The 18,526-nt window shown below is 39.7% G+C and overlaps 1 long non-coding RNA gene across 1 annotated transcript; it reads right to left on the bottom strand.

Moving 5' to 3' along the window:
• Positions 1 to 542: 542 nt before the first annotated feature.
• On the bottom strand, positions 543 to 17,930 carry LOC117674126 (uncharacterized). Its single transcript, XR_004593690.2, has 3 exons — positions 17,839 to 17,930; positions 5,051 to 5,188; positions 543 to 627 (listed from the first exon to the last, which is right to left on the bottom strand). It is a non-coding gene; the product is annotated as an uncharacterized LOC117674126 (long non-coding RNA).
• Between the last annotated feature and the right edge of the window lie 596 nt (positions 17,931 to 18,526).

The raw sequence follows: 18,526 nt of genomic DNA, 5'->3' as shown, positions 1-18,526 counted from the left end.
TTTTTAATTAATGCTACAATATTACAGAGCGATACTGATTCTGTTTATGTTATGTGGCTGCCCATGTATTGATGCTTCCATGTGGTAAGGAAACATTTCCATATGGTAAAGAGCATCAGAAGTGTGTCGGTGATTGAGTTTGGAGACTTAAGGGGATCTTCAGACATACCAGATCCAGTCCAGGTCAGAAGATGGGTGTGTGAAAAAGCAGTCATTTGATTTTAGCACACCAAGAAAAGTTTCAGGGCCATATTACTGTTTATCCTCCCAGCAGCAATCGATATAATTTGTTAACTGACCCAGATGATTCTGACTTTCAAAGGCATACATAACAGAATAACGGAGACTGAAAAGCTTAAAGATCTTTGCAGAGAATAAGAACCTGCTGCCTTTTCCATTTTCTTCCCTGAGTTGGTTAACATTTAAATATTAATATCAAAGCCTCTAAGTACCAAGATATGCAACTTGCACAAGTAAGATAATAATTTATTTATTATGGTAGAACTGCAGGAAGGTCTAGTCAATTTGCACAGCTCTCACAACTCCTCTGGGTTCATACAATGGACAGAAATTGTTCAGCTCCATCCCAAGGCTCCTTCTATATCAAACCTCTGTGTATCTCGGTGGCTAGAAAAAAAAAAAAACAATTCAGAATTTGAAAGTTAGGCTCACAGCCACAAAGAAGTTGTTCACTTCTGGTTTATAGTCACTGTGGGACTATGCCTAATGTTTTATATACCAATAGTGCATATTTATTGTATTCTCTCTCCGGATATTGGCATAGGAGCAGGTTGGGGTTACAAGATCTCAGATTTAGAGACCTGTAATGGCAAGAAAATGCAAATGTAGTTTTCTGAGAATGACATCATTTCAGAAATTTACATTGGATCAGCAATGGATTGCAGGCAACCTTGTATGATGGATGGGTGTATGGGCAACTGAAAGCCTTTCATAATTAACTGGTTTTTGGTTGTTGTTTTTTTTTAAATATATGATAAGGTCTTTATTTCATTGTAAACTGAATACTTTGGAGGAAGCAAGTGATAGTCAGCTTTAGATTAGACTAGGGGTGAAATGCTACCGGTTCACACCGGTTTGGTCGAACCGGTAGTAATAAAACCTACCAGTTTGGGTGAACCGGTAGTAAAAAAATGCTACCGATTCGTCGGAACCAGTATTTCCGACGATCAGCCATGCCACACGATTTATACTTGCTAGAAAGCAGGAAATCACAGCTGTTCCCCCCTCGCTGTTCTACTTACCTTCCTAAGCCTCCTTTTTCCATGCTGCTTTGTAGTCTGCGGTGCGCATGCTCACAAAGCACATGTTTGGCACACATTGCACATGCGCGCACGCAACACGTGTTTGGCGCGCACCACGCATGCACGCACAGCAAACCAGTGGCAAACCTCGGAGGATTTCTCCACTGAATTAGACATGCAGGATCCACAACCCAGGTGTGGTGGCTCTGTTAATCTTTAGCTAATAGCTCTTTGACCTGACAAATACATTATGTGCAAAGGACATTTGTCCTTCTTTAGATCAGCCTTAATGTGAAGTTATGTGAATCTGAAACAATGATGTTTCTTTAAAAATTTGTCTGGATTTGAAACACTGAATGCTTCTGTAAAACCCTTATGGTAGCTGAGGAAGGGAATCAAATACTCCGTATTTTTCGGAGTATAAGATGCACCTTTTCCCCCCAAAAAGAAGGGTGAAAATCCAGGGGTGAAATTCAGCAGGTTCTGACAGGTTCTGGTGAACCAGTAGTGGAAATTTTGAGTAGTTCGGAGAACTGGCAAATACCACCTCTGGCTGGCCCCAGAGTGGGGTGGGGTGGGAATGGAGATTTTGCAATATCCTTCCCCCAGGAATGGGGAGGGAATGGGGATTTTGCAGTATCCTTCTGGTGGAGTGGAGTAGGAATGGAGATTTTGCAGTATCCTTCCCCTGCCATGCCCACCAAGTCACACCCACCAAGCCACACCACGCCTACCAAGCCACGCCCACAGAACTGGTAGTAAAAAAAAAATGAATTTCACAACTGCTAAAATCCCATTTTTTCCCCCAGTCCAAACTGTATGCCAAATTTGTCACAAAAACGACTGCCTATGAAGGGTCCTGGATTGGGGCTGAAAGGCGAAAGCGGAAGCAGTATGCTCCGTCCCATATTTGAGTAGACCAGGTTGCCCTGATAGACCGGAAAAATACTGTATGCCAAATTGTTGCACCAATTTTGTGTCATTTGATCTTAGCAACCTGCGTTTTGTACAATCATGATAAAGGTGATAAGAACTTTTCAAAACAAAACCTAAAAAAATGCAAAGTCGTTCCATATTTTTTTAAAGAAAAAATTACCAGTTTTGTAATGCTATCCAGGTTTTGCACACCCTGAACGCAACCATGCTCTCTGCTGCTACTGCACATGTTACTGTGAGATTATGATTTTTTTATTTATTTAAACTAAGTCCTACTCAGCCACCCCAACAGTTTAAGCCCACCAGTGAAATGCTGCTGAGTCACCTTCTCTGGTCCGAGTAGCAGTTGTGGACCGTTTCATTATGCAGCATCTCACAATGGAGTAGTTCATTTTCTCTGTAGTGAAATAGTAGAGTTTTTGTGCGGGAGAATTTTGAGAACCAAGACGGTGTTTATATGCTGCTGTTCAGGGATAGTGTGTGGTTTTAGATTCCCTGCATAATACAGAAGTTATCCTTTGTCAGTGGATAAGAACATTTTTTCATAGTGTGTGTCCAAAGCTGGAGTGCATTAGACGCTTTTCAGTTTCTTCCATTGTTAATCTGGTGTAGTAAATTATGCTGATAAACAGCATAAAACTGTCAACACGTTGAAGATAGACAGGGCTTCTTGTTGTAAATGTAAGATAGAACTCAAGTGGAGATTCACAAACAATCCCTGTTAGTATGTTCCTATTTGTGCCTGAGGTTTACATGCCATCACCAACATCCTTGATTCATATGGTCTAGATCCTTAGAGAGTTAAAAAGCTTCTGGTCTTCAAGGGGACCCAGAAAGTTTTTTTTTAATACCAATCTTAGTCAAGGCATTGGTCTGTTGTGCTCACTACATTTTTATTTAAGGAGCAGCATCCCTTTGTGTTATCAGGAAAAATTAAAGCATTTCTTCTATTTTACAGTGCCAAGGACTGAGTTTGGAACCTTTTGCAGAAGACATAAGATCTGAATTACAACTTTTCAGAAACAAGGCAACAATTTATTATCCTAAATTCCTTCTTTCTTGGATTTTCTTGATGCCTTTGAGGCAGTCTTGATGCCCGGCAACTGCCTGGACAAATCCCTGCAGTTTTCTTGGTAAGATTTTCTGAAGTAATTTTCCACTGCCTTCTTCCTAGGCCTGAAAGTGATTGGCCCAAAGTCACCCAACGGGACCAGAATTTATAATCTCTTGGGTTCTAGGCTGGTGCCTTTAACCACTACACCATATTGGCTCACAATATTGCATTTCAACTTTGAAAAAGATAATCTGGATGTTCCATACAAAGCTCAATGTGTGCTGTCCAAAAGGTCTTTGCATAATTTTTTGGTCTTACAGCATGGCAGATGTGAGAATGGATCATTTTAATTGGGCCTGAAGCAGTGTTTCAAAATAAAATATCTCTTGTCATTTCTGATACTAGTCAAAAAGATCTGTCAGCGGAATAAGGGTTTGTTGTATGGAATTACAAATCTCTGCCATTTAAATTGGTTTTAATGAGGAAATCAAAAAAATCTTTGCCATTAGACTAGTGTTCAGATGAAATCAATGTTTTTGGTTTGCGTAACTCTTCCTCTTCACAGTAATGATATGTCACTTTTAACACCAGATCACTGTCCCAGCATTCTGGCACCTTGTAGCCAACAGCATCACTGTTTATTTGCTTGCTGGCCACTTCCCTTCTCTTCCTTCACCAATCAGAAGGCAGCAAAGCCAGTGCTCTTTCCCAGATATTAGATCTAGGATGAATTGTTCCTGGTTCCTTGTCCACGCTGTCTGTCATTTGTTGTTGTTTGCCTTTATTTATTTATCTATTATCAAATTTATAGACCACCCTTCTCCCAAAGGACTCAGGGCGGTGTATAGCCAAAGTAAAAAACATAGATACAAACATTAAAAACAATTTAAAAAGATATATATAAATTTGGCCCCAAAGTTAAAAAACAGTAACAAAACATATTAAAAAACATTTAAAAAGCATTAAGCCAGCCCGGCTTGCTGAAAAAGGAAGGTCTTCAGGGCACAGTGGAAGGCACCGAGGTCTTGAATTCTTCGTATCTCTGGGGGCAGTTCCAGAGAGCAGGTGCCCCCACAGAGAAGGCCCTCCCCCTGGGGACCACCAGTCTACATTGCTTGGCCAATGGCACCCTGAGGAGGCCCTCTCTGTGGGAGCGCATGGGTCGGTGGGAGGTCGTTGGTGGCAGCAGACGGTCTCGAAGGTATCCAGGTCCTATGCCATGGAGCACTTTAAAGGTGATAACCAACACCTTGAAGCGCACCCAGAAGACCACTAGGAGCCAGTGCAGCTCACGCAGGAGAGGTGTTATGTGGGAGCGTCACTACCCGCACGCCCGCATTCTGGACCAGCTGTAGTCTCCAGGTGCTCTTCAAGGGGAGCCCTATGTAGAGAGCGTTGCTATAATCCAGGTGAGAGGTGACGAGGGTATGAGTGACTGTGCACAAGGAATCCCGATCTAGGAAGGGCCGCAACTGGCGGATTAGGCGAACCTGATAAAAAGTCTCCCTGGCCACAGCGGTCAGATGTTCCTCCAAGGACAGCTGTGTATCCAGGAGGATGCCCAAGTTGCGAGCCCTCTCCATGGGGGCCAACGACTCGCCTCCAAAAGTCAGTGATGGAGTCAACTGACTATATCAGGATGCCGGGAACCACAGATGAATTCTAGACATTTGATGAATATTTTTTCTTCGCACACATTCGCACACATTGGAACAGGGTTGGGGGGAAAGGTGACACATCTGAAGCAATCTGGATATATAGCAATTCTCGCCCTTTTTTCCTTCTGAGAAGTCACCACCTGGGCTTTGATGTTCTCAGCTTCCTGGAGTCTGGAGAGATTCAGTTGTTCTTTGCAATATAATTTGTCCCCTCAGAGATGCACAATTTTGCATTGGGTGGATGAGTCTTGGCTCCATCTTGTCTCTGTTTCATGTTCCTAGGAGACAAAAAAACATCATGACTCAGAGGATCTGGCCAGCACATAATAGTTTAAATGTTTTATGTTAGGAAGATACCCACTATGACAATTTCCCCTTTTATCCTCATGTAGGTAGCAATTGTACCTCCTCTCCTTTTCAATTTCTCCAGGGAATCACCTCTTCAGTATGAAATTCTGAGTTACTTTTGTGATTGAGGCAGCATGCAGCTAGCTGGCTAGCTAAATTTAGAGCTTAGGTTTCTACAATGGCCATGAAAACTTTTTTAAAAAAAAAAATTCTCATGGTACAGGATATCAGTTACTCTCTTCCTTATTTAGTGTCACTAGCTGATCATGCCCATTTGATTTCCATTGGTTTGGAATATCACTTCTAGCTTCAGTTCCTGCTATAGAATTTTGTTGGTTTAGTCCAAGAAATTTTAAAATGTTATTAATAAACTGATGTGTGGCCATTCATTGTCCCAGCCTCTACTAAATTTGCAGGTGCTCCGTGTTAATATTTTGATGTTATGAGACAGGGATGCAGACATACAAGGAGCAATATAGGTCACAAGTCCCCTCTACCAGGGGTGAAATGCTCCCAGTTCAGACTGGATTGCCCGATCTGGTAGCGCTGGCGGCGGGTGGTTCGGAGAATTGGTAGCAAAAATCCCTCCACACACCCCCATGCCCAGCTGAGCCGCACGATCATCAGAGGCTTTTTTTTTTTACTTGTAAAAGCATTTTTTCTACAACCTCTTCTGACAAAAAAATGTTTTTAAAAGTAAAAAAAAAAGCCTCTGATGATCGCGCGACTCAGCTGGGATTGTCAGAGGCTTTTCAAAGCATTTTTTTCTGCAACCTCTTGGCCGAAGAGGTGGTAAAAAAATTGCTTTGAAAAGTCTCTGATGATCCCAGCTGAGTTGCCTGATCAGCAGAGGCTTTTCAAAGCATTAGAAAAAATGCTTTGAAAAGTTAAAAAAAAAAAAGTTGGCTACACCCACCCAGTCACATTACCCCCCCAAGCCACGCCCACAGAACCGGTAGTAACAAATTTTATATTTCACCCCTGCCCTCTACTCACTTTTTTTTCGTGCATTATCTATATCAATCTTTCTTAACTTTTTGGCTTAAACCTTGGCTTTAAGATGGATGGGCCTCAACTCCAAGAATTCTGGGAAATTAAGTCCACCCATCTTAAAGTTGCCAAAGTTTAGAAAGGATTTCTTAAGGATTTCCTTTTTGAATGCTCCACCAAATTCTGCTGCCAAATTCCTCTAGGCTAGTCCTTGTAGGCTAATCTATTTCATTGTATAATAGATGGAACATTTAAAAACATTTGGAGCATTTTCTGAAGATTTTTACCCCATTCTAAATTTTAGGGAGATTGCCACCAATGTTTTACAGTACTTAAATGTTTAAGTTTCCAACTTCTAATTTAGATAGTAAGTTTAATACCGCTGCACTAGATTGGAAATTTGATATACTGAGATGTCTAAATATATTGAGATATCTAGATATACTACATCTTACCACAGAGATTTCCAAGAAGAAAACATTCTTAAGAAATCTTGTTGCCGCAGTGGCACAGTGGTTAGAGTGCAGTACTGCAGGCTACTTCTGCTGATCACCAGTTGCCAGTAGTTTGACAGAGCGAATCTCACCAGGCTCAAGGTTGACTCAGCCTTCCATCCTTCCGAGGTGGGTAAATTGAGGACCCAGATTGTTGGGGGCAATATGCTGATTCTGTAAACTGCTTAAAGAGTGCTGTAAAGCACTGTAAAGCGATATATAAATCGAAGTGCTATTGCTATTGTTGACCATTCTTAAAAGTGCACATTATTTAAAAAGCATACAACTACACTTTGGGGAGTGTTTTCTGAATTTATCACAAAATGTCCTATGAAACTGCATTTATTTCTCAGCTGAATTTCCAGCTCCTGAAAACTTGGCCCAGGAAGATATTCCTGGTTATCAAATGCATTTCTTTGCTCTTTGCAAATGGTTTCAGCAATTATGGGAGTAGAACAGCCTTAGCAGCAGCTGAGGAGGGAGATACAAGATTGATAGAGACACCTCATTTAAGGGTACACTGCCTGGAGCTATGTTATAATTAACGTACATACATAAACATTTACCTAACATACTGTGCACCCTTGGTAGAATGTTTGGTGATAGATTTTCCTCTTAAGTTATCACAGTATATGTTAAAGAAATGCTTCAATAAATGAACATTTGCTTGGTGTTACCTTTGTCTCTGGTCTCTTGTGACCATGGATAAACACCTCTCTAGGCAAGATGACAATTTTCTCCCTCCTGTGCATGTTAATCCATTTGTTCAGCTCTGTGTCCTTTTTAGAATCGGGGGTGCTTTGATGTTACACCATTTCCATCGGTGTGCATTTCACTTACTTAAGAGAGCCACTCTGATGTATTATGCGGAGCTTTGGAACTGGATTGTGCTTACAAGCTTTAGCACATCCTTGACCGAGTCACAACCTAACAGGATTGATTGAGAATAACATGCGATAACAGGATCTATATTGCCCCCAAGCTCTATAGAAGAGAGATGGGATATTTAAACATGAATAAAGAATCACTCTTTAGAAGGGAGGGTGTATTTTTTATGGGCACAATGGTTTATTTGTAGCTCTCCTTTTTTTTTTTTTGTAATATCCCTGTTGGACTTAAATAATCTGAAACATGCAGAATGTTCTTTCATGGGGAAATAAGTCAAAATGTTTAACATCATCCCCAGAATGGTTCACTTCTGCTCAGAAAATACGCAGACTATTCTGTTTATACCAATTTGGATCGCTTAGCCTCCTGTGCAGATGCTAAACTAATCCATCGTATCAATTAATTCAGAATCAAAATCTGTTGGGCAATCTCTTAAAATATTTTCCCATGCAAAAGAGGATAATCTTTGTCTGATTCTCTGAGTGCTTGGAAGTTTCTTTTTATTTTGTGATATTTTTTTTTTGAGAAAAACATTTTTTATTTTCAAACAAAAAACAAACAAAACATAGAAACATCATCATTCCTAATCATTACAGACAGTGTATAGAACGGTTTTCATCCTTTTGTGCTCCTGCAATCTTCATAATATCTATATACAAGCTTATTTTCCTAAAAGAAGAGTTTAAAATATTTTATCTTATTGCATTTCATATTTCATATCTCATCTCCATGTTTTATTTTCTATCCATTGATAAAACAAACCCCATATCAAATATTGTTTATCTTCCTGTTCTCTTATTTCAATGTCAATTTACTCATTTCAGCACATTCCATCATTTTCTTAATAATTTCTTCATCATTAAGTATTTTCTCTCCTTTCCAATTTTTAGCAAATACAATTCTAGCCGCTGTTAAGACATTCACTATTAAATATTGCAATTCTTTATTATATGACTCTGGTAAGATCCCTAGTAAAAATATCTCCGGTTTAAAGTCAATATGTCTCTTTATCATCTTCTCCAGCCACATACAGTATGTATCTTAGTCCAATATCTCTTAGCGTCTGCGCAAGTCCACCACATATGGTAATATGATCCTGGGTCTGATGACACTTCCAACACTTTTCCAATTTGTTCTTAAACATTCTGGCTATTCTCGTCGGAGGTAAATGCCACCTGTAAAACATCTTATACAAGTTCTCTTTATACGCCGTAGACATTGTCATCTTATAGTTATGTGACCACAATTTTTGCCATTTCTCTAAATCAATGCTATGCCCAAAGTTTTCCCCCAAGCTATCATTGGTTCTTTGACTTGTTCTTCTTCCAATATCTACATTCTAGATATGAAAAAGACTCTAAACAAGAAGGTTTTTATAATGCTTTTACTAATTTAGATAAGATTTTAATGGGTTCTGAGGACCATGTAATTAAAAAACTATATGGATATTTATGATATTTAGTGATATTTTTGAGCTAGTGAGGCTGTCAGAGATGGAAGATGTGGTGTTGTTTCCTGCTGCAAGCTTCCCATTACAGGTAGTCCTCAATTTACAACAGTTCATTTAGTGACCCTTCAGAGTTACAACAGCACTGAAAAAAGTGACTTATGACCATTTTTCACACTTATAACCACTGTAGCATCCCCATGGTCATGTGATTTACATTCAGATGCTTGGCAACTGCCTCACATTTATGATGGTTGCAGTGTCCTGGAGTCACGTGATCCCCTTTTGCGACCGTCTGACAAGCAAATTCACGTCTGACAAGCAAATTCAGTGGGGAAACCAGATTCATTTAATAGCCGTGTTGCTAATTAACAACGGCAGTGATTCACTTAAAAATGTGGCAAGAAAAGTCATAAAATGGGGCAAAACTCAGTTAACAAATTTCTCACCTAACAACATAAATTTTGGCCTCAATTGTAGTCGTACGTTGAGGACTATTTGTACTTTCGCCTTTCCTGGCAGCCCAGATCTCCCACTGTGAAGGCCCATAGGAAAAGCACCCTCGTAATGTCTTCCTCTCTGATACAAGTGAACGACTGACAACCAACCAAGCTGGAGACTTCTGGAGGGCAAATTGTATAATTGGAGGTGAACCTTCTGCCTTTGTATCTTTGGGCACTTTGCAGTTAAATAGATATAAGAATACCACATTCATCTCCTCATTTTCCCCTTGAAAAGCAATTTCTCTTTCTTCAGAGAAAAAAAAAAGAATTGGTGAAAAATTCAAGACATTTATTCTGTACACCATTGGTAGAAATGAATGTATAGAAAGTCAGGATGAATTTAAATGCCTATTGGGATTTTTTTTTCCTCTGGAAAAATTCAGAACTGGGTGATGGGAAATACTTGTTGTATTCTGTCTCCCTTCTTCATCAACTCACTTCCTTCTACAGAGGAATTATTGAGTCTGTCATCTGCACCTCTATAACTGTCTGGTTTGGTTCTGCAACCCAACAAGACTGACACAGATTTCAGAGGATAATTAGAACTGCAGAAAAAAACAATTACTACCAACCTGCCTTCCATTGAGGACCCTGTATACTGCACAAATCAAAAAGAGGGCTATGAAAATATTTACAGACCCCTCGTATCCTGGACATAAACTGTTTCAACTCCTTCCCTCAAAATGACGTTATAGAGCACTGCACACCAGAACAACTAGACACAAGAACAGTTTTTCCCCGAACGCCATCACTCTGCTAAACAAATAATTCCCTCAACTCTGTCAAACTAGTTACTAAGTCTGCACTACTATTAATCTTCTCATCGTTCCTATCACCCATCTCCTCCCACTTATGACTGTTTGATGGTAACCTTGTTGCTGGTATCCTTAAGATTTACATTGACTGTTTCCTAATATGATTTGATTGCTTATTTGTTCCCTATGACTATCATTAAGTGTTGTACCTTATGATTCTTGACGAATGTATATTTTATTTTACGTACACTGAGAGTGTATGCACGAAGACAAATTCCTTGTGTGTCCATTCACACTTGGCTAATAAACAATTCTATTCTATTCTACTCAATTCGATTCGATTCAATTCAATTCAATTCAATTCAATTTTTTTAAAAAAATTGATTTATATGCCACCCTTCTCCGAAGACTCAGGGCGGCTTACAATGTGCTCAGCAATAGCCTTCATCCTTTTGTATATTTATACAAAGTCAGCTTATTGCCCCCACAAACTGGGTCCTCATTTCACCTACCTTAGAAAGGATGGAAGGCTGAGTCAACCTTGAGCCTTGGCGAGATTCGAACCCTGCAGTAATTGCAGGCAGCTGGTCTTAATAAGCTTAATAACAGGGTGCCTTCACTTCTGTTCAATTCACTTCTGTTATTATTTTAGCGAATAGAATAGAATAGAATAGAATAGAATAGAATAGAATAGAATAGAATAGAATAGAATAGAATAGAACAGAACAGAACAGAACAGAACAGAACAGAATAGAATTCTTTATTGGCCAAGTGTGATTGGACACACAAGGAATTTGTCTTTGGTGCATATGCTCTCAGTGTACATAAAGAAAAATAGAATACATTAATCAAGAATCACAAACTTATATTCTCTAGATGTAATTGTGGTAGTAACATGCCTCCTGCAATCCTTTCCTCTCACCTTGAAAGCTTTTTTAAACTGAACTTGGCCTTATAATAATGTTGCTACATGATCCCTACATAGCATTGCTTTGAAAACCACACTCATTTTGAAGGCAGAATTTTTGCAAGTCACTGAAGAGAGAATTATAGGGGGGGGGCTCAGCTGCCAACTTTGCATCCTGTTGGGTAGTAAAAAGATGGAGGAAAGTATTTTACCTTCAGTAGAGAAAAGCACTTTGGCATTATCTCCATTGGCTGCATTCCTGATTACAACTTGTCATCTGTACCTTTAAAGAACTAAACTTACCTTTAAAGAACTAAACATGGTATCCCTATGGCCCCACCAACAAAAAAGCAGAGAATACCAATCCTATAGTAGGAGCCTTCGTGCAGAGGTACATATGCACACAGATCCCGGATCATATGAAATGGAGCCAATAGACACAGTTCCTCTTATCGACCAAATGTAATGAGTTGAAATCTTTTGCTGCAGTTCTCCAGGATTGTTAATTTCAGATGGAATCAGCCCAACCTGGAAATTTCAGCTGGAATTTCAGCTGGAATCAGCCCAAGTTGGAAAAAGTTCCCAAGATCATCTCTTGGCGAAAGTGCCCTCCTTTCTGGGAAGTTGTTGTTGTTGTTATTAGTTGCGAAGTCATGTCTGACCCATCGCGACCCCATGGACAACGTTCTTCCAGGCCTTCCTGTCCTCTACCATCCTCTGGAGTCCATTTAAATTCACACCAACTGCTTCAGTGACTCCATCCAGCCACCTCGTTCTCTGCCATCCCATTCTTCTTTTGCCCTCAATCGTTCCCAGCATTAAGCTCTTCTCCAGTGAGTCCTTCCTTCTCATTAGGTGACCAAAGTATTTGAGTTTCATCTTCAGGATCTGGCCTTTTAAAGAGCAGTGAATCACCCTTTACTTCTGGGAAGTAAAGGGTGCAAAAATTAGAAGGCACTGCTGTTGAGTATTAATTTTCTTTGGCTCTTTGGAACAGCATTCCAGTTAAACCTAGCCCCTTCCATGATCACATTTTCGGGAGGGGAAAAATGCTAAAAACAATATTCTTTCATAAAGTTTGAAGAAGCTGATGTTTGGTTGGCTACTTTATGATGTATTGATTTCAGATGCTTTTAATCAGATGCACTGTGACTGTTTGTTTTACTTTATATGCAAATCAAGAACCACTTATACAATAAATAAATGCAAGAAACAAACTCATCTCATCCCATTCCATCTGGGATGGAATGGGCTGTGAGAATAACCTTGAAGGACAGGAGAAATAGATGCAGCCAAAGCAATGGTGTGATAAGAGAAATCGAAGTCCAAAGCAGAAATGTAATTTGAGAAGGCACATCAGTCTTGACTGTTCTCTTGTTCATTTTTGGGGATAAAGGCAGGGAGGAGGGGAGACCCATTCAGGTTTGCAAGATTCTGTTACTGCAACCCTATAATATAAGTAATTTTAATATTCATGACTTTGGTGTTTAAGTCTGGACTACCAAATAGGGCAGATATGATCTCTGCTTTTAGAAGCCTGAATCAATCTTTCATCTATCTAGCTCAGCACTTTAAACTCTAACTAGCGGCAGCTTGGTGAAACATCAGTCGCGGTGTTCAGCAGTAACCCTTCTTATTTGGAATCTTTTGAATTGAAAGATGAGCAATCTTTCACCAGGCCTCCTCTTTCCTGTCTTCTGAGGAGCAGGTTACAAGCGAATCAAGTTATTCCCACAAGTTGCAGAGGGTACTGGCAAAGAACCTTGAAAAATTAGGCAAAGGGCCATATGCAAGTCGAACACAGATTGCCTATGTTGCAGTAGGCAATCTAAGGCACTCCCGATATGATTGAACTAGAACTCCCAGCATTCTTAAGCAATAATGGCCAATGATAAGCATGCTTGGATTTGTATTTCAGAGCATCTTGACATCACAAATTATTTATCCCTGCTTCATGGCCATTGATTTCTCAACAAATTGCTTTATATACATCTTTGTTTGTTGGAGCTGAAATTGTGTAGTTGGAGACTACGATACTCAGATTGGGTCTCTGTGCCATGTAGAACCATGTGCAGGATCAGGTCATTGGGGTTGTAATGGGGGGGGGGCAGGATGGGAGCAAGAACTATATTTGTTCTTGTTAAGCAATGAAGAATAGTTTCCATTACTGCTGATAGCCGTAGTAATTCTAACTCTGCATTGTCATATTATGACTTTCATTTAGTCGTTCTCAACCTTTTCTTTACCACGGACCCTTTTTAAATACTGTTTTTTCAGAGTATAAGACGCACTTCCCCCCACCCAAAAAAGTGGGTGGAAATGTCTGTGTGTCTTATACTCCGAATATTGCGGAGGGGGGGGAGGGAGGTTGGTGCGGCACCGATCAGCTGTTCTAGAAGGGGCCACTGTGGCATTAGTGAATGGGCTATGGCAATGGCAAATGGGCGGCAGCAAACGGGCCGTGCCCAGCAGGTGGCGATGGCGGTGAATGGGCCGCACCAAATGGGTAGCAGCGAATAGGAGCTGGTGGTGAATGGGTGCCGGGGAACAGGCTGCAGTGAATGGGCTGTGGTGAATGGGCAGCAGTGAATGGGCTGCAGTGAATGGGTGGCAGCAGCAAACAGGACAGATGAATACTGGATGGATGCTGGGAGGCAGAGGCAGATTTTCCCCCCCTTGTTTTCCTCCCCAAAAGCTAGGTGCATCTTATAGTCTGGAGCATCTCATGGACCAAAAAATACGGTACCTTTTGTGGCCATGGACCCCCAAGACGTAACTCAAGATTTAAATCACAACATATCTTCAAGCCTTTGCAGATGACATTGTGCCCCCCCCGCCCCCAGGGATCTGTGGATCAGAGGTTGAGAACCACTGATTTATATGATTGTTACAGTAGATGATGTCATCAGCATTATAAAATTGATAGCGTACTGTTCAAGGCCTCGTTCTTTAATGAACACAGATCACAGTCATTGATAGGCCTTGTCTCCAAAAAGGAGCAAAACAGATAAGAGTTTTATTCTGAAATTGCCCTCTGAGTTCTGGAAACAGGAGTGAAATGTATTGTGCTCTGAAAAACTGAGCATCAGATAGCAAAGGGAAATAAATGAGCTATGTTGTGTAATGTGACAAGTTGCAATCTTCCCATTTCTTCTTGGCTTCATAATTCCTTTAAGATACGTATAAAACTGCCCTGAAGATGAATGTATCCCTCTAAAAGCGAGAAGCTCTATAAACTCCGAGACAATAAAAGTTCAATTTCAACACTCCCCCTGTTTAATACGATTGAGTCTCTCATAGGCAGATGTACTGATGGTTGATATAAGACCGTGCTGGAGAGGATTCCCACAAGCGTAGAGGAAAAGAGATGAGGCATGCAGAAAACTTCTGCATTAAAATAAGCTCTGGTGTCCAGTCCCTCAAACTTTGTGGGAATCAGGAATTATGATACCTGCAATCTTCATGCTTCTATGCAGGCAATTCAGAGGAGCAAACTGGAGCAAGGGGAATTAAGCTGAATATATCGCACCCAAGAGAGCCAGTTTGGTCTAGTGGTTAAGGCCCCAGGCTAGAAGCCAGCAGACTGTGAGTTCTAATCCTGCCTCAGGCATGAAAGCCAGCCGGGTGACTTTGGGTCAGTCAACCTCTCTCTGCCCAGCTCACCTCACAGTGTTGTTGTTGTTGTGGGAAAAATAAGAGGAGGAAGGAATAGTGTGTGTCTTTTCCATCTTGACTTGTTTATAAAGCCACCCAGAATCACCTTATAGGCGAGATGGGCAGCATAAAAATTTAATACAAGAAAGAAAGAGAGAGAGGGGGGGGAAGGAAAAAGAAGGGAAGGAAAGAAGGAGAAAAGAAAGAAAAGAAAGAAAAAGGAAGGAAGGAGGAAAGAAAGAGAAAGAAAGAAAAGAAGGAAGGAGGGAAGAAGGAAAGAAGGAAGGAAGGAGGAAATAAATAAAATAAATAAATGACAACTCTATCCTTTATTCTAGAAGTGCCTGGAGAAGGAGGCAAGATAAACAGATTAGAAACATATTTTGGTGGAGACAGGGTTAAACCTTTACCTACTATTTGCTGAAGACCACAACCAAGGTCACAACACATTATCAAGAGAGTATTCCTATGCCTTCGTGTGCTGTTCTTCATGAAAAGTGAAAGAGTGATCTACCCTAAACAACAGATAGAACAATGTGATAGATAAAAACTCTGACTAAATAAATATTCCTAGGAGAGATTCTAGGTAAAATATTGAATTCTAAACATGAACAGCCTAGACTCTGAACAAAGGAAGACTCAGACAGGCCCTAGATAATCTAGGCAGTTCTTCTTCACGCAACCTATCTCACCATCATTGGTCAAATGAAAAACTATCACCATGGCTTTACAGAAAAATAGAAAGCCAGGAAGAAGCCTACTGATGAAAACCAAGTACAGAATATCTGCAATATCCCTTGACTCTAAATGCAACCATTTTGTGAGCAATCTCTGAATTCTTTTTTCCTCCTAAATCCTGATGGATTAGCTAAGATTTAGATAAAACCGGTGGTTTTTTTTTTTTCCAGATTTCTGTATTTTTCTTGAAAACTCTCCCAAACTCTTTAGCTGCTGAAGTTGGATATTAAACTGCTAACAGCTGCTAATAGATTCAAGATGAGAGGCATCATGTAAAAAAAAAAGTATGAGTAAAATAAGTAGGCTCTGGATGTATTAAATATTTGGCTTAAATGTTGCTAATGTACGTTAGAAAGTATGTTCCCAGATGAACTATTTCATTTCATAAAGAAATAAATATGCCAACGATCTCTGAATTTTGTCTGTGTCTATGTAATGCTATGCATCTGAATTGCTTATTTTTTGTGTGTTTTGTTCGCAAAATCAATTGATTTTGTGCACATTCTTCAGTTGTGTGGGCTTTGCAAAGCAGCCCATGGTGATAGCCTTTGTGAACACCGCAGGGCAATTGATAACAGAAGTGATGAACCTTGATGTAAGAGATGGCCAGGTTGAGTCAAAGGGAGGGGTCAAGCATGTCATCAGTCTTGAGTCCCTTCATGCCCACAAGAGATCTAAGTCCAGCCCACCTTGAATTCTATTGACTCTTATCTACTGCCAATTTGCTTTGACCATTAGTAGCTCAGATTCTTGTAGAGAGTGTTAGCATGCAATAAATCTGGATTCATTTGCTTCCTGATTTCCTGTGCTTAACACTTGAGCGCTGTTTCCCTCATCATCTTTGGGTTACAAGAAATGAATCACTATAAATACATTTTGTGACTGAATTGGCATGCCAGCAAATAAATTAAATAAATAAAATTTTCAATGTCAAATACTTTGGCTTAAGACTCTCATATCTTCCTTCAAATGCCTTTCCTTATATGGCTAATACCTACTCTATCTCTCTGTCTATCATATATTGACTATTTTATTGTATTAAATACCATATAGGCTTGATTCATGTAATGGCTCACTGATTCAGAAAACAGCCCAATTTACCTTGGAAAGATACAATATTTTACTCAATCCCAAACAAAATTCACAGTCCAAAGTTGAGACTCTCCCATTGACTGTTACTGGGAATCAACACGTATCTATAATAGTTTAATTTTGCATTTTAAAAAAGTTTAAGTTTAGTTAGACAATGCTGCATGTATGTATTTTCAAATAGTTCACCTTACATTGCGTTTTTTTTTGTCCGCTTTCATTATAAAACCAAGAATTACCAGTAATGTTTAATGTTGTTACACCCACAAGTTTCAACACAATCCTTTTTTGGGGGGTGGGGTGGGGGAATGGATCACAAAATAATCATGTAGCATTATTCCAGCTCTTTATAAAATGTGGTTGGGCTAATGTTGATATTCCCCTCTCTTCTGGAAGCAAAAAGAACCATATGTGGGATGCCTCTGGCAACTTATCTTCATCATAACTGCCCCTGCAGACACAATCTCTATATTGTTATCATGTTTTAAAATTATCTGCTTGCCTAATTTGTCTGAGCTGGTTTGCTAAAAGGCACTCTTTCTTTTGGGGAAAAAAAGACTAGAGGATTCATTTGTGCTCTATTGTTTCTTCTTTTAGTTCCTTTTGTTTAATGGTCTTTATAGTTTGGGCCGCCTGGTATATATAAACAGCAGTTCTCTCTCTCTCTCTCCCTCCCTCCCTCCCTCCCTCCCTCTCTCTGTATGCCTGAGAGAAGAATAAGATAGATATATAATTTAAGACTGTCAATCTAGCAAGCAGCTATGGTTTCCACTGTCCCTGGAATTAATTACAAACATCCTCCCTTCCTCCTACCAATTTATCTTCTCATATAGACACAAGGAACTCTGTTAACTCATGATTTTTGACAAAACATGTTGTCTAGAGAAATACATTTTTTACTTTTCAAACATGTCCTCATTTCAACTACACAAACTCTAATCAAATTTTGTCCTAGCATCCAGTAACTCTAGAATGTGGCTTGTATTCTTAACTCTGCCTCTGAAATCTCACTGAAGCTGGATAGTAAGTGTATGACTGCAGAGAAAGAGGCTTGCATAAATATCCTCAGAAATATTCTAAATATATATTCACATTTGTTTTTTGGTTCTGCTCACCTCTCAGAAGTTTTATGTGTGGTTCCAATGATGTCAGCTCCCCATAAAAACCCATAAGAGCAAATTTCATGTTGTGGATTCTTTCACTTCAGTCACACAGCAGATGGTAACCAGCTGGGAAGCCAGACTTATTTCTGAAAATGCATCATCCCTTGTACAATATCTTAATCACTATCAGTCTATGGAAATGCTGCTTTAAGCCTGGTCAGTTGACAGAACAAAAGCTTCCTTCTCTCTGCAAATTATACCTACAGTGCTTTAAATGCTGTTATTAATGTGAAAAACCTTAACCCACAGCTTCTGTTTCATTGATAGCTACAACAAGACTATTCTCTTCCTTTTCATTCTTCAAGCCAAAACTGTAACTGTGCCTGTAAACAGCACCCAGATCAAATATCACCTATTGTTCAGACCATTGAACCCATAGGACTATGATACAACTTAGTATAATGAAATAAATTGTGATTTGTTGTTGTTGTTTTTTCCTTCTGGAGGATTAGCCTGCCCTTATATAATCAGGATGGAAATCTGCTATTATTTTGCACTAGTGGTGAATCTCTGTAGCTCGGGTGTAGGATGAGGGTGAAGGTTCATTCTTCAAGCTTGTAGGTTGGTTTCCAAACATTTCATTACCAAGCTAGGTAAAATCTTCAACGGCATTTTTTTAAAAAAAATTGATTTATATGCC

Source organism: Pantherophis guttatus, chromosome 1 (assembly GCF_059756535.1).
Source record: "Pantherophis guttatus breed Tessera chromosome 1, ASM5975653v1, whole genome shotgun sequence".
Taxonomy (NCBI): Eukaryota; Metazoa; Chordata; class Lepidosauria; order Squamata; family Colubridae; genus Pantherophis; species Pantherophis guttatus.
Note: the sequence above shows the minus strand (reverse complement) of the source record. Positions and strands in the feature narration are given on the sequence as shown.